The sequence below is a fragment of the Anomaloglossus baeobatrachus genome, chromosome 1 (genome assembly GCF_048569485.1).
Source record: "Anomaloglossus baeobatrachus isolate aAnoBae1 chromosome 1, aAnoBae1.hap1, whole genome shotgun sequence".
Taxonomy (NCBI): Eukaryota; Metazoa; Chordata; class Amphibia; order Anura; family Aromobatidae; genus Anomaloglossus; species Anomaloglossus baeobatrachus.
In genome coordinates, this window is record NC_134353.1 from 969,818,254 (window position 1) to 969,833,281 (window position 15,028).

General features: G+C 49.0%; 1 protein-coding gene across 2 annotated transcripts in view; it reads right to left on the reverse strand.

Moving 5' to 3' along the window:
- The window catches only part of LOC142257961 (uncharacterized), a 47,712-nt gene that overhangs the window by 31,570 nt on the left and 1,114 nt on the right, over positions 1-15,028 (reverse strand). For both annotated transcript variants that reach the window (XM_075330309.1, XM_075330301.1), the window contains exon 2: positions 6,791-6,919. The gene's annotated coding sequence lies outside the window, so the exon portion shown is untranslated. The remainder of the gene's footprint in view (positions 1-6,790; positions 6,920-15,028) is intronic.

The following is a 15,028-nucleotide window of genomic DNA, read 5'->3' on the forward strand; positions in this document are numbered from 1 at the left end:
ACCAACACTTTTAAAAGGGCCACTGATAGATACAATTGCTCCAGCGGTCACTTAGTACACAAAGGAGTGTTCCTCTCTGCTGCACTAAGCCACCGCTGGACCTAAACAATAATTCGCTGTAAAATAATAAAATAGATAATTGACATAACTGACAATGCGTTGTGTGACATGTCCAATATTCCAGCTTCTCTCTTCTGCGAATGCCTCAAAGCTGGCATTCGCTCAACATCAGGTGGGAAGAATGCCAGCTTCCAGTCATGCGCAGGAAAAAGAAGAAGCCAGACTGCTGGACTGATGTCATGCATCGCAAGTTCACAATGTAAGTTATTTATTTGATTTTTTTACTGCTAATTACCATTGTTTCAGTCCAGTTGTGGCTTTATACAGCAGGGAGGAGCATTCCTTGCTGTACTGAGTGAACATTGGAGCGATTGATCTGTCAATGGCCCTTTAAACATATTGTACGGCTCTCGCGGAATTATATTTCAAAATATGTGGCGTTTACGGCTCTCTTAGCCAAAAAGGTTCCTGACCCCTGTTATAGACAATGAGGAACATACTGATGAAGATGAGACGCAGATACCCGATTGGGATGACAACTTAAATATTCGTTCAGGGCAAGAAGAGGCTCGGTCTGAGGGGGAGGGGAGTGCAAACACAACAATTGATGATGAAGTTCTAGATCCCACCTACTGTCAACCCACAGTCAGGCACTCGAGGAGGTCAACAGAGGTGGTGGAGGAGGATGCAACTGATGACGAAGTTACCTTGCGCCTTCCTGGACACAGTCGGAGTACTGGTAGCACGTCTACAACTGCATCCTCAGCCACCACTCTGCCTCTGAGCATTATTCAGGGTGGATCAACAGGTCGCATGCCCTCTAAGCCTTGCCTAGCCTGGTCCTTTTTTGACATAGAAAAAGATCGCCCAAATTATGTGATCTGTAAAATTTGTTGGGAATCTGTTAGTAGAGGTCAAAACCTCAGCAGTTTGACAACTTCTTCCATGAATCGTCACATGAATAAATATCATATGGCCCAGTGGGAAGCTCACCGTGCTGCAATGCGGCCTAGCGGAGCCAACCATCCACCGCCTGCCCCTTCCAGTGCATCCGCGCGCTCGTCAACTTCTAGGACTGTGGGGACAGCTGTCACACCTGTTTTTCCACCCACAACTTCCACCACTGTAACCGCAACAGGCAGTTTGCTTGGTAGGTCGTCAGTTGGTTTGGAAGGGGAAACAAGCGCTGGTGTACAGCTCTCTCAGACATCGATAGCACCAACGTTGGATGAAGGCAACATCATGTCTACGCCTGCACTTTCCTCACAAACCTGCATTTTTCCAGGGACACCCTACTCAACACCGTCTACACACAGCAGCCAGATCTCTGTCCCTCAGATGTGGTCAAATAAAAGGCCACTTCCTGCGACCCATGACAAAGCTAAGAGGTTGACTATCCCTCTGTAAGCTGTTGGCTACCGAAATGCTGCCTTTCCGCCTGGTGGACACACAGGATTTTAGAGACCTTATGTCTGTCGCAGTGCCCCAGTACCAGATGCCTAGTCGCCACTACTTCTCTAAGAAAGGTGTGCCCGCGCTACACCAGCATGTCGCACACAACATCACCGCTTCCTTGAGAAACTCTGTGTGTGAACGGGTGCATTTCACCACCGATACTTGGACCAGTAAGCATGGACAGGGACGTTACATGTCGATGACTGGGCACTGGGTAACTATGGTGATAGATGGTGAAGGGTCTGCTGCACAAGTCTTGCTGTCCCCACGACTTGTGTGTCAATCCTCTGTCTGTCCAAGTTCCGCCACTGCTTCTGCCTCCTCCACCTCATCTGGGTCCTCCACCTCCGCCCCAAGCCTGCCTGGTCAGGCCACCAGCGTTCTAACTGCGCAGAAGGAATCACGCACGCCTCCTTACTATGCTGGCAGCAGAGCGCAACGGCATCAGGCGGTCTTTAGCTTGACATGTCTTGGGAATAAGAGTCACACAGCTGAGGAGTTGTGGTCAGCTCTGCGGTCCGAGTTTAATAAATGGTTGTCTCCACTCAACCTGCAGCCTGGTAAGGCCGTGTGCGACAATGCTGCAAACCTGGGTGCGGCCCTTCGCCTGGGCAAGGTGACACACGTGCCTTGTATGGCTCACGTGTTGAACCTTGTCGTCCAGCAATTTTTAACACACTATCCCGGCCTAGATGGCCTTCTGAACAGGGCAGGAAAACTGTCTGCTCACTTCCGCCGTTCAAGCGCCGCAGCTGAGCGACTTGCATCGCTCCAGAAGTCTTTCGGCCTGCCGGTTCATCGCCTGAAATGCGATGTGGCGACACGCTGGAATTCAACTCTCCACATGTTACAGCGACTGTGGCAGCACCGCCGAGCACTGGTGCAATAAGTCATGACGTATAGCCTGGGCCAACGAGATGCAGAGGTGGGGCAGATCACCCTGATGGAGTGGTCTCAGATCAAGGACCTATGCACCCTTCTGCACAGTTTCGACATGGCGACGAATATGTTTAGCGCTGACAATGCCATTATCAGCATGACGAATCCAGTCATTTACATGCTGGAGCACACACTAAACACTATGCGGAGTCAGGGGGTGGGACAACAGGAAGGGGAGGAACTACAGGAGGATTCATATGCGCAAGGGACAATAACATCACCAAGGTCCAGACGTTCATCATCACCAACGCGGCAGGCATGGGACCATGGGGGACAGGGATCAACAAGGGCGCATGTTAGCAGGCGAGATGTTGAGGAAGGTGCAGGAGGACATGAAGAAATGGAGGACAAACTGTCCATGGACATGGAAGACTCAGCAGATGAGGGAGACCTTGGTCAAATTTCAGTTGAGAGGTTGGGGGAAGATGTCAGAGGAAGAAAGAACGGTTAGCACCTCTATGCCACAAACACAGCGTGGACTTGGTCCGCATGGCTGCGCCAGACACATGAGTGCCTTCTTGTTGCACTACCTCCAACATGACCCTCGTATTGTCAAAATTAGAAGTGATGATGACTACTGGCTTGCCACACTATTAGATCCCCGGTACAAGTCCAAATTTTGTGACATAATTCCAGCCATAGAAAGGGACGCATGTATGCAGGAGTATCAGCAGAAGCTGTTACTCGATCTTAGCTCGGCTTTTCCACCAAACAACCGTGCAGGTGCAGGGAGTGAATCTCCCAGTTGTAACTTGCCTAACATGGGACGGTCTCGTCATCTCCAACAGTCTACCCGTACCAGTAGGATCGTATCTGGTGCTGGTAACAGCAATTTTATGGAATCTTTTCATAATTTTTTTGACTATCCTTTGCAAGGCCACCAGAGACAACAAGTCTGACACATAGTCAACGGCTGGAGAGGATGATACAGGAGTATCTCCAAATGAACATCGATGCCATGACTGTGCAACTGGAGCCTTGCTCATTTTGGGCTTCAAATCTTGAAAAATGGCCAGAGCTCTCCACTTACGCCTTGGAGATTTTGTCGTGTCCAGCTGCCAGCGTTGTCTCTGAACGTGTCTTCAGTGCTGCTGGATAAGCGCACGCGTCTGTCCAGTGACAATGTGGACAGACTGACGTTCATCAAAATGAACAAGTCATGGATCCAGAAGGAATTTACTACCCCTGTGTCATCCTGGGGAGAGTAAATGCTTGTGGATTTGGAATGTGCTTGATGCAAATCTAGCTGTGAAGTGTACAACTGGGGCACAACTGCTGCCACTGAATGGGTGGGTGTGTGTGGGGCACAATTTTTGGAAAAAAGGGAGACTCCGCTTGGAGTAACCCTTGCTTACATTGTTTTTAAAAGAAGCCAAGATGAACAGAGCTGGGATCAGGAAAGACTTTGCTACCTACCCCGGTGTCATCCTGGGGACGGTTAATTATGGCGTATTTTGGAATGTGCTTGATGCAAACCTAGCTGTGAATTGTACAACTGGGGCACAACTGCTGCCACTGAACGTGTATCAACTCAGAGCCTGCCAGAGGGACTGAGGAATGCTCTGGGGCTCTGGAAAAATCGGAATTATCTCACCTCAGCTCCTGTGGAGATGGCAGTCTGGTCACGCTGGTGCGGAGCGAATATCAACTCAGAGCCTGCAAGAGGGGCTGAGGAAGTTTTCATCTGCTCTGGGCTCTGGAAAATCAGTGCCATGAGACCTGTCGTCCAGTGAGTAACAGCCCAGGATCCAGCGTCGCAGGAGGTGGTACGGGGAGGCAACACTCCGCGTTCCCGCCTGTTGATGGTTTGGGGAAAATCGGTCCCCGAAGGAACCGTCGCCCTCTAAAAACAAAAAATTCTTGCTGCAGTAGTCTGCAGAGATGTGCCTCCTATAGACATTAAGCTAAAACTGAGGTTGCCTGGCCCGGCCAGGGGGTGTATACTGCAGAGGAGGAGCTATGCTTTTGCATCTACTTATTGTCCTCCTATGGATAGGCAGCATAACACCCATGGTCCTGTGTCCTCCAATGAGGCGTCAGAGAAATATTAATTTTCACAAAGTCTACTGCTTACGTTTTTCTAATGGCAATTTGCATATACTCCAGAATGTCATAAAGAGTGATGAGCTTAACAGCAATTACTTGCAAAGTCAATATTGGTAAGAAAATGAACTTTAACCCCCAAAACACATTTCAACATCATTGCATTCCTGCCTTAAAAGGAGCAGCTAACATTGTTTTAGTGATTGTTCCAGTAACACAGGTGTGGGTGTTGATGAGGACAGGGCTGGCGATCAATCAGTCATGATTAAGTAAGAATGACACCACTGGACACTTGAAAAGGAGGCTGGTGCTTGGTATCATTGTTTCTCTTCAGTTAACCATGGTTATCTCTAAAGAAACACGTGCAGCCATCATTGCTCTGCACAAAAATGGCCTAACAGGGAAGAGTATCGCAGCTACAAAGATTGCACCTCAGTCAACAATCTATCGCATCATCAAGAACTTCAAGGAGAGAGCTTCCACTGTTGCCAAAAAGGCTCCAGGGCGCCCAAGAAGGACCAGCAAACGCCAGGACCGTATCTTAAAACTGTTTCAGCTGCGGGATGGGACTACCAGCAGTGGCGAGCTAGCTCAGCAATGGCAGCGGCTGGTGTGAGGCTTCTGCACAGACTGAGGCCGAGACTGCTTGAGCAAGGCCTGGTTTCAAGGAGGGCAGCAAAGAAGCCACTTCTCTCCAGAAAAAACATCAGGGACCGACTGATATTCTGCAGAAGATACAGGGAGTGGACTGCTGAGGACTGGGGTAAAGTCATTTTCTCAGATGAATCCCCTTTTCGATTGTTTGGGACATCTGGAAAACAGCTTATTAGGAGAAGAAGAGGTGAGCGCTATCACCAGTCTTGTCTCATGCCAACTGTTAAGCATCCTGAAACCATTCATGTGTGGGGTTGCTTCTCAGCCAAGGGAATCGCACCACTCACAGTCTTGCCTAAAAACACCGCCATGAATAAAGAATGCTACCAGAATGTCCTCCAAGAGCAACTTCTGCAAACTGTCCAAGAGCAGTTTGGCGCCCAACAATGCCTTTTCCAGCATGATGGAGCACCTTGCCATAAAGCAAAGGTGATCATTAAATGGCTCATGGAACAAAACATAGAGATTTTGGGTCCGTGGCCTGGAAACTCCCCAGATCTTAATCCCATTGACAACTTGTGGGCAATCATCAAGAGACGGGTGGACAAACAAAAACCAACAAATTCTGGCAAAATGCAAGCATTACTTATGCAAGAATGGACCGCGATCAGCCAGGATTTGCTCCAGAAGTTGATTGACAGCTGCCCGGGAGAATTGCAGAGGTCCTGAAGAAGAAGGGTCAACACTGCAAATATTGACTTGCTGCATTAACTCATTCTAACTGTCAATAGAACCTTCTGGTCTCATAATATGATTGCAATTATATTTCTGTATGTGACGTAAACACCAGACAAACACAATTAAACACCAGAGGGCAACAGATCATGGGAAAATAGCATTGTGGGGTCATTCTCAAAACTTTTGTCCATGACTGTACATCCTGGACAACACCCAAGATGATGAGCACAAGGAAGAATATCCAAAGTTTGGACTGACCAATCCAGCAGAGACTATGCAAATTGCTACACGCTTGAGCCCCACCTGCGATATTTGATTGCACTATATTTTGTCCGCACCCTTTTCTTATCTAGAACTATAAAAGTCTTTGTGAACAATAAAGGAGCAGAATTCTTGTGGCGTCCGTCATGGAAGGAAGCTCAGAACCGATCTAGAGTCTGTTATTTCTTTCTCGCGTGCACAATGACATTATAATCTGAACACGGCAGTCAGACCTTAAGAGACCCTTTGTAGTCTCACCTCAACACCACCTGAGAAATGTGACTGTCTTTGTGGGTGGACAATACTGAACAAGCAAATCCATTAACTCTTTATCTTCATGTCACAGGCACATTACAACTTGTCATTGTTACTTGCATCCCCGGGAGGGGGGGGGTTGTTAATGGGGGTCTCCTGCAGCTGCACTTATTGCTAATATTTTAATGTCATCATTTGAGGACACATACATATCTTCCGGTGAGCGGTCACAAGGCGCAGACTGTGGCTCCACGATGTAGATGACATTTTTGTATTGTGTAGTGTACTATATATGTCATATACATTATCCAACTAATAGAGGACATTTTCTGTGGAGCTGGAGGACAATGCTTGGTTTGGATGTTAAGTTTAAGAGCAGCAGCTTTTGACCAACTTTTTGGACACTAAATTAACAAAATGCTGATAAAAAGTCCATTTTACTTACGTGATGTCCACACCAAGCTATCAGCAAGTTACTGTTCACACCTGGCCTCTGCAATCAAGGTATCGCCTCTCTTCAGGCAAATCTCCAGTTTTCCTACAGCTCATTACATTCTTCAAATTAATTATTGACCTGTAAAGATACGAGACTGTCGTTACTTCTGTGACATTGCTCCTACAAAGCGATACTACACTAAATATATGCCTCGGTTACTACACCAAGTAAGGCTCTGTGCCCACGTGTGCGTATTGCCCTGCAGCGTAACTGCATGCGTCCTGCGTCCCCTGCACAATCTCTGAAGATTGTGCATAATCCATGCGCACGTTGCATGCTGCCGAATCGCTGCGTTCTAACCAGTAACATGTCACTTATCCCGTGCACTTTGGATGCGGCCCCCGCTCTGTCTATGGAGGGGGCTGCATCCAGAGCGCATGAAATCGGCTTTCCACTGCATTCATTACGGACTGTTTCTGCAGCGATTTGAAGCGCACATGTGCTGTTCAAATCGCTGCAGAAATGTCTGCAGGGACAGGACGCAACGTGGGCACATAGCCTAACTGCTGGAAGATAACGGCTTCATATAATACTGCTTTGTAAACAAGTAAAATAAATAAATAAATACAGCAGAGTGTCATTAATTCAACAGCGTTACAGACATCATCATCACTGTCCCCATTGGAGCTCACAATATATATACACTATTAGTCTTTAAAATGTCAAAGGAAACTGGAGAACCCGGAGGAAACCCACCAAACATGGGGAAAACATACAAACTCCATGGAGATATTGCCCATGGTGGGATTTGAAACCAAGACCCCAGTGCTGCAACTGTGTTAACCACTGAGGCACCGTGCTGCCCTATATATAGTACAGTAGTGACCACTGAGCCACCGTGCTGCCCTATATATAGTACAGTAGTGACCACTGAGCCACCGTGCTGCCCTATATATAGTACAGTAGTGACCACTGAGCCACCGTGCTGCCCTATATATAGTACAGTGCTGACCACTGAGTCACCGTGCTGCCCTATATATAGTACAGTGCTGACCACTGAGTCACCGTGCTGCCCTATATATAGTACAGTGCTGACCACTGAGCCACCGTGCAGCCCTATATATAGTACAGAGCTGACCACTGAGACACCGTGCTGCCCTATATATAGTACAGTAGTGACCACTGAGCCACCGTGCTGCCCTATATATAGTACAGTGCTGACCACTGAGTCACCGTGCTGCCCTATATATAGTACAGTGCTGACCACTGAGTCACCGTGCTGCCCTATATATAGTACAGTGCTGACCACTGAGCCACCGTGCTGCCCTATATATAGTACAGAGCTGACCACTGAGTCACCGTGCTGCCCTATATATAGTACAGTGGTCACCACTGAGCCACCTTGCTGCCCTATATATAGTACAGTGGTCACCACTGAGCCACCGTGCTGCCCTATATATAGTACAGTGGTCACCACTGAGCCACCATGCTGCCCTATATATAGTACAGTGCTGACCACTGAGCCACCATGCTGCCCTATATATAGTACAGTGCTGACCACTGAGTCACCGTGCTGCCCTATATATAGTACAGTGGTCACCACTGAGCCACCGTGCTGCCCTATATATAGTACAGTGGTCACCACTGAGCCACCGTGCTGCCCTATATATAGTACAGTGGTCACCACTGAGCCAACATGCTGCCCTATATATAGTACAGTAGTGACCACTGAGCCACCGTGCTTAGCTATATATAGTACAGTAGTGACCACTGAGCCACCGTGCTGCCCTATATATAGTACAGTGGTCACCACTGAGCCAACATGCTGCCCTATATATAGTACAGTAGTGACCACTGAGCCACCGTGCTTCCCTATATATAGTACAGTGGTGACCACTGAGCTGCCCTATATATAGTACAGTGCTAACCACTGAGACACCATGCTTCCCTATATACACCATGTGCAGAATTATTAGGCAAGTTGTATTTTAGAGGATTTTTTTTTATTATTGATCAATAGCTATGTTCTCAGTCACCCAAAAGACTCGTAAATATCAGCGCTTAATATTTTTGGCAGTTGGAGGGGTTAATATTTTGGCAGTTGGAGGGGTTTTTAGATTTGGCTTCTTAGGAGGATCTGTTTGTGCAGGTGACTATTACTGTGCAGAATTATTAGGCAACTTAATAAAAACCAAATCTATTCCCATCTCACTTGTTTATTGTCACCAGGAAACCAATATAACTGCACAAAATGTAGAAATAAACATTCCTGACTGCAAAAACAAAACCCCCAAAAATGAGTGCCCAATATAGCCCCCTTTCTTTCTGATGACACTCAGCAGCCGACCATCCATAGAGTCTGTCATTGCTTCCAGACACCACAGCCTCCAGCCACCACAGCCTCCAGACACCGCAGCCTCCAGACACCGCAGCCTCCAGACACCGCAGCCTCCAGACACCGCAGCCTCCAGACACCGCAGCCTCCAGACACCGCAGCCTCCAGACACCGCAGCCTCCAGACACCGCAGCCTCCAGACACCGCAGCCTCCAGACACCGCAGCCTCCAGACACCGCAGCCTCCAGACACCGCAGCCTCCAGACACCGCAGCCTCCAGACACCGCAGCCTCCAGACACCGCAGCCTCCAGACACCGCAGCCTCCAGACACCGAAGCCTCCAGACACCGAAGCCTCCAGACACCGAAGCCTCCAGACACCGAAGCCTCCAGACACCGAAGCCTCCAGACACCGAAGCCTCCAGACACCGAAGCCTCCAGACACCGAAGCCTCCAGACACCGAAGCCTCCAGACACCGCAGCCTCCAGACACCGCAGCCTCCAGACACCGCAGCCTCCAGACACCGCAGCCTCCAGACACCGCAGCCTCCAGACACCGAAACCTCCAGACACCGCAGCCTCCAGACACCGAAACCTCCAGACACCGAAGCCTCCAGACACCGAAGCCTCCAGACACCGCAGCCTCCAGACACCGCAACCTCCAGACACCGCAGCCTCCAGCCACCGCAGCCTCCAGCCACCGCAGCCTCCAGACACCGCAGCCTCCAGACACCGCAGCCTCCAGACACCGCAGCCTCCAGACACCGCAGCCTCCAGACACCGCAGCCTCCAGACACCGCAGCCTCCAGACACCGCAGCCTCCAGACACCGCAGCCTCCAGACACCGCAGCCTCCAGACACCGCAGCCTCCAGACACCGCAGCCTCCAGACACCGCAGCCTCCAGACACCGCAGCCTCCAGACACCGCAGCCTCCAGACACCACAGCCTCCAGACACCGCAGCATCCAGACACCGCAGCATCCAGACACCGCAGCATCCAGACACCGCAGCCTCCAGACACCGCAGCCTCCAGACACTGCTCCCAGAGGTGGACTGTTTTCCCTACCTGTAGATCTCACATTTTATGAGGGACCACAGGTTCTCTATGGGGTTCAGATCAGGTGAACAAGGGGGCCATGTCATTATTTTTTCATCTTTTAGCCCTTTACTGGCCAGCCTCGCTGTGGAGTAGTTGGATGCATGTGATGGAGCATTGTCCTGCATGAAAATCATGTTTTTCTTGAACGATAGCGACTTCTTCCTGTACCACTGCTTGAAGAAGTTGTCTTCCAGAAACTGGCAGTAGGTCTGGGAGTTGAGCTTCGCTCCATCCTCAACCCGAAAAGGTCCCACAAGTTGATCTTTGATGATCCCAGCCCATACCAGTGCCCACCTCCACCTTGCTGGCGTCTGAGTCGGAGTGGAGCTCTCTGCCCTTTACTGATCCAGCCTCTGGCCCATCCATCTGCCCATCAAGAGTCACTCTTATTTCATCAGTCCATAAAACCTGTGAAGAATCAGTCTTCAGATATTTCTTGGCCCAGTCTTGAGGTTTTATCTTATGTTTCTTGGTCAGAGGTGGTGGTTTTCAGCCTTCCTTACCTTGGCCTGTCCCTGAGTATCAAGATAAAACAATCACTGATCTTGGGGAGACCAGCCAGAGAAAACACTGCCGGCAGCCAACGAGGGCGCTCAGAACAGTGAAATCCTAGGTGCATTGCCCCCTGGGAAATATGCAAATCAAAAACGTCTGTGGAGCCGCTGTTATGAGGGCGTCACACGAAACAATATATCAGGTGATATGTCATCGGGGTCACGTCGTTAGTGACGCACATCTGGCATCGTTTGACATATCGTACCGTGTGACAGCTACGAGCGACGGTGAACGAGCAAAAATACTCACCATATCGTTGCTCGTTTCCATAATGTCGTTCCTTCTTCTGTGCTCAGGTTGTTCGTCGTTCCCGAGGCAGCACACATCGCTCCGTGTGACCTTCCGAGAACGATGAACAGATCTTACCTGCGTCCCGCCGGCAATGCGGAAGGAAGGAGGTGGGCGGGATGTTTACGTCCCACTCATCTCCGCCCCTCCGCTTCTATTGGCCGGCGGCTGTGTGACGTCACTGTGACACTGAATGTCCCTCCCCCTTCAGGAAGTGGACGTTCGCTGCCCACAGCGAGGTCGTTCAGCAGGTAAGTGCGTGTGACGGGGGTTTAACAACTTTGTGCGACACGGGCAGCGATTTGCCTGTGACGCACAAATGATGGGGGCGGGTGCGATCGCTCAATAGATCGTCTCGTGTGACGCCCACATTAGGAGTCTCGACACAGAAACGAGGAGCCAGATATCCCTCCGGGAAGGACCCAGGAGGGGCTCTTTTTAGGAGTCCACCATAACCACCATATTAAGTGGCCCTTTTGACAAGTTTAAAGATATGACAAGGGAAATACCAAGGCCATGTCCCTGAGTATGGCACACCTTGTGCTTTTTGATACTCCAGTAACGTTACAGCTCTGAAATATGGCCAAACTGGTGGCAAATGGCATCTTGGCAGCTTCACGCTTGATTTTCCTCAATTCATGGGCAGTTATTTTGCGCCTTTTTTGCCCAGCACGCTTCTTGCGATCCTGTTGGCTATTTGCCATGAAACTCTTGATTGTTCGGTGATCACGCCTCAAAAGTTTGGCAATTTCAAGACTGCTGCATCCCTCTGCAAGACATCTCACAATATGGACTTTTCAGAGCCCGTCACAGCTCTCTTCTGACCCATTTTGCCAAAGGAAAGGAAGTTGCCTAATAATTAAGCCCCCCTATAATAGGGTGTTGATGTCATTACACCGCACCCCTCCTCATTACAGAGATGCACATCACCGGATTTACTTCATTGGTAGTTGGCTCTCAGCCTATACAGCGCGGAGTAGGACGACATGTATAAAAAGTATCATGTGATCACAATACTCATCTGCCTAATAATTCTGCACACGGAGTCCACCAACTGTTCTATACCATTTGAGCCACTAAGTGCCAGAACAGGAAAAAAAAAAAAAAAAAAACTTCAAGTGACCAGATTTTGGAAATTACACTTCTGGAAATTTTGGTACAGAACATTTTGGATCAGTTCACATTTATCCTGTGCTCTATGTTGAGTGCTTACACCAGGGTTTCCATCTACATCTCCGAACTCCAGATGCATTCACTATAATGAGGCAGCAGAGTTACTCCAGACTCCGTTTGGCCTCTGTTCAGCGGTGTCCAACTTTTTAATGGTGAATAAAACTGTTGTTGACCGCATTTTTGTGCATGCATAAAAAGATGGACGCCGCCGGATCACAGGCCAGACGTACGGTCACAGTGACTCCCTCATTACAATGATTTTTATATTGTATATTTTCTGTGAATCCCATTTTTCACACGTAATTCCGGTGTAAGCGCTCAGCGTAGAGCACAGGATAAATATGAGCTGCGCCGCACCACAAGCTTTTAGAGGCAAAATGAACAAATCAATAGCGGTTGAAAAATTGGCTTTATTTTTTGTGCCATTCCCCCTGCGGTATAGGTGATTAGGCGGCTTTTTTCCTCCGGTCAGTACCATTACAGCGATACCACAATTATATCGTTTTTACACCATAAAACCTATTTTATAGAAAAAACAACCAGTTTTTGCATTGTTGTACTGTGAGAGCTGTAGCTTTTTATTTTTGGCTGCCGGAGCTGGACGGCGGTTTGTTGTTTGTGGCACACAATGTTGTCAGCGGTGACATTTTTATCTATATATGACTTTTTCATCGTGTTTGATCCCACATTTTTGGCAGCTGTAAGATGAAAAGACATCGTTTTTGCTGTTTTTCATTTTTTACTGTGTTTACTGAAGGGGTTAACCAGCGTGACAGTTTTATCGCTCGGGTTGTTACGGACGCAGCAATACCAAATGTGTGTATTTTAAAATGTATCTTTTTACACAAATATAGCTGAGCCTTCAGATGTAGCAGAGCTGAATCGCCGTGGAACCTTGTGTGGATTACGTCGGACCTGGAGAGCTGTTTTTAGGGTTAATAAAGTGGTGAAAGAGGGGGCTCTTGTATTTTATTTCAAATAAAGGATTTTTGGGGTGTTTGTGTTTCTTTTCACTTACAGATGGGGGGTGTAGCAGACATCTGCCATCAGTTATGTAGGGAAAAGTGGCAGTTATCAGCAGCGATAAACCCCTTATTACCCCGAGTGCCACCGCATCAGGGGAATTGATACAAGCCGGGCAAAGTGGCAGGATTTTCACATCTAATAGACGCAAGAGTCCTGGGCGGCTGCAAGCTGCTTTTTTTTAGGCTGGGGGGGGCAATAATCATGGGTCTTCCCAGCATGAGAATACCAGCCTCCAGCTGTTGGGCTTTATCTTGGCTGGTTATCAAAATTGGGGGGGAACCGCATGTTGGTTATTTAAATAACTAAAAAACAAACAAAAAACGCATGCGGTTCTTCTTATTTTGATACACAGCCAAGATATGCGCAGGGCTGGGCTGCAGCTTTATCTGTCCAGGGTATCATAATATGGGGGACCCTACAGCACAGTTTTTATTTGTTAATGTTTACACCCCTATAGAGACTCAGACAGCGTGTGTGATTCCAACCAAACACAGACGCTGGCATCACAGGGCGGGGGCACGTGTGACTGCAACCAGAGAGGCTGGGACTGCCAGTGGGTGGGGGAGCAGTGAATATGTATGAAGGATAATGAGATAGCAGTGTGACCGCGGCTCTGGAGCCTCTAACTAAACCTCTCCTGCTTTGTAGCCTTCTATCACCATTTTACAGCACAATGTTCAGGTCCCCATAGACTTCTATGGAGATGAGCGTCTGGTCTGATGCTCAGGATTAAGTCCAGTCCTGAGCTGGGTCGTTTTCTTAGATCCGGCCGGACTCGCTGAACATCTCTGGGTTCACTCATCTGCAGCGCTGATGGAAAGCGGACGTGTTTTGTGAGACTCAACTCTCTGGTTTAAAGGCAGAAGAATTAAAAGTTTGTAAATTGCAAATGTTTCACCAAATTTCTGATATTTTCACAAATAAACTAAAAAAATATCAACTTAAATTTAGCCCTGACAAGAAGTGCAATGTGTCCTAGAAAAGCAACGTCAGGATCAGCGGGGTCAGAAGCTCCAGACAGAACCGCATAAAGAGGCGCAGCAACGACAATAGAGGGGGATTCCTACAACAGTATGTAGGAGGGGTAATAATAATAATATTAGCACACGGTGGCTCAGTGGTTAGCACTGCGTGGTGGCTCAGTGGTTAGCACTGCGTGGTGGCTCAGTGGTTGGCACTGCGCGGTGGCTCAGTGGTTGGCACTGTGTGGTGGCTCAGTGGTTAGCACTGCAGTCTTGTGGTGGCTCAGCGGTTAGCACTGCAGTCTTGTGGTGGCTCAGCGGTTAGCACTGCAGTCTTGTGGTGGCTCAGTGGTTAGCACTGCAGTCTTGTGGTGGCTCAGTGGTTAGCACTGTGCGGTGGCTCAGTGGTTAGCAGTGCAGTCTTGTGGTGGCTCAGCGGTTAGCACTGCAGTCTTGTGGTGGCTCTGCGGTTAGCACTGCACGGTGGCTCAGTGGTTAGCACTGCACGGTGGCTCAGTGGTTAGCAGTGCATTCTTGTGGTGGCTCAGCGGTTAGCAGTGCACTCTTGTGATGGCTCAGTGGTTAGCAGTGCAGTCTTGTGGTGGCTCAGTGGTTAGCACTGCAGTCTTGTGGTAGCTCAGTGGTTAGCACTGCGTGGTGGCTCAGTGGTTAGCACTGCGTGGTGGCTCAGTGGTTAGCACTGCGTGGTGGCTCGGCGGTTAGCACTGCGTGGTGGCTCGGCGGTTAGCACTGCAGTCCTGTGGTGGCTCTGGTTAGCACTGCGCGGTGGCTCAGTGGTTAGCACTGCGC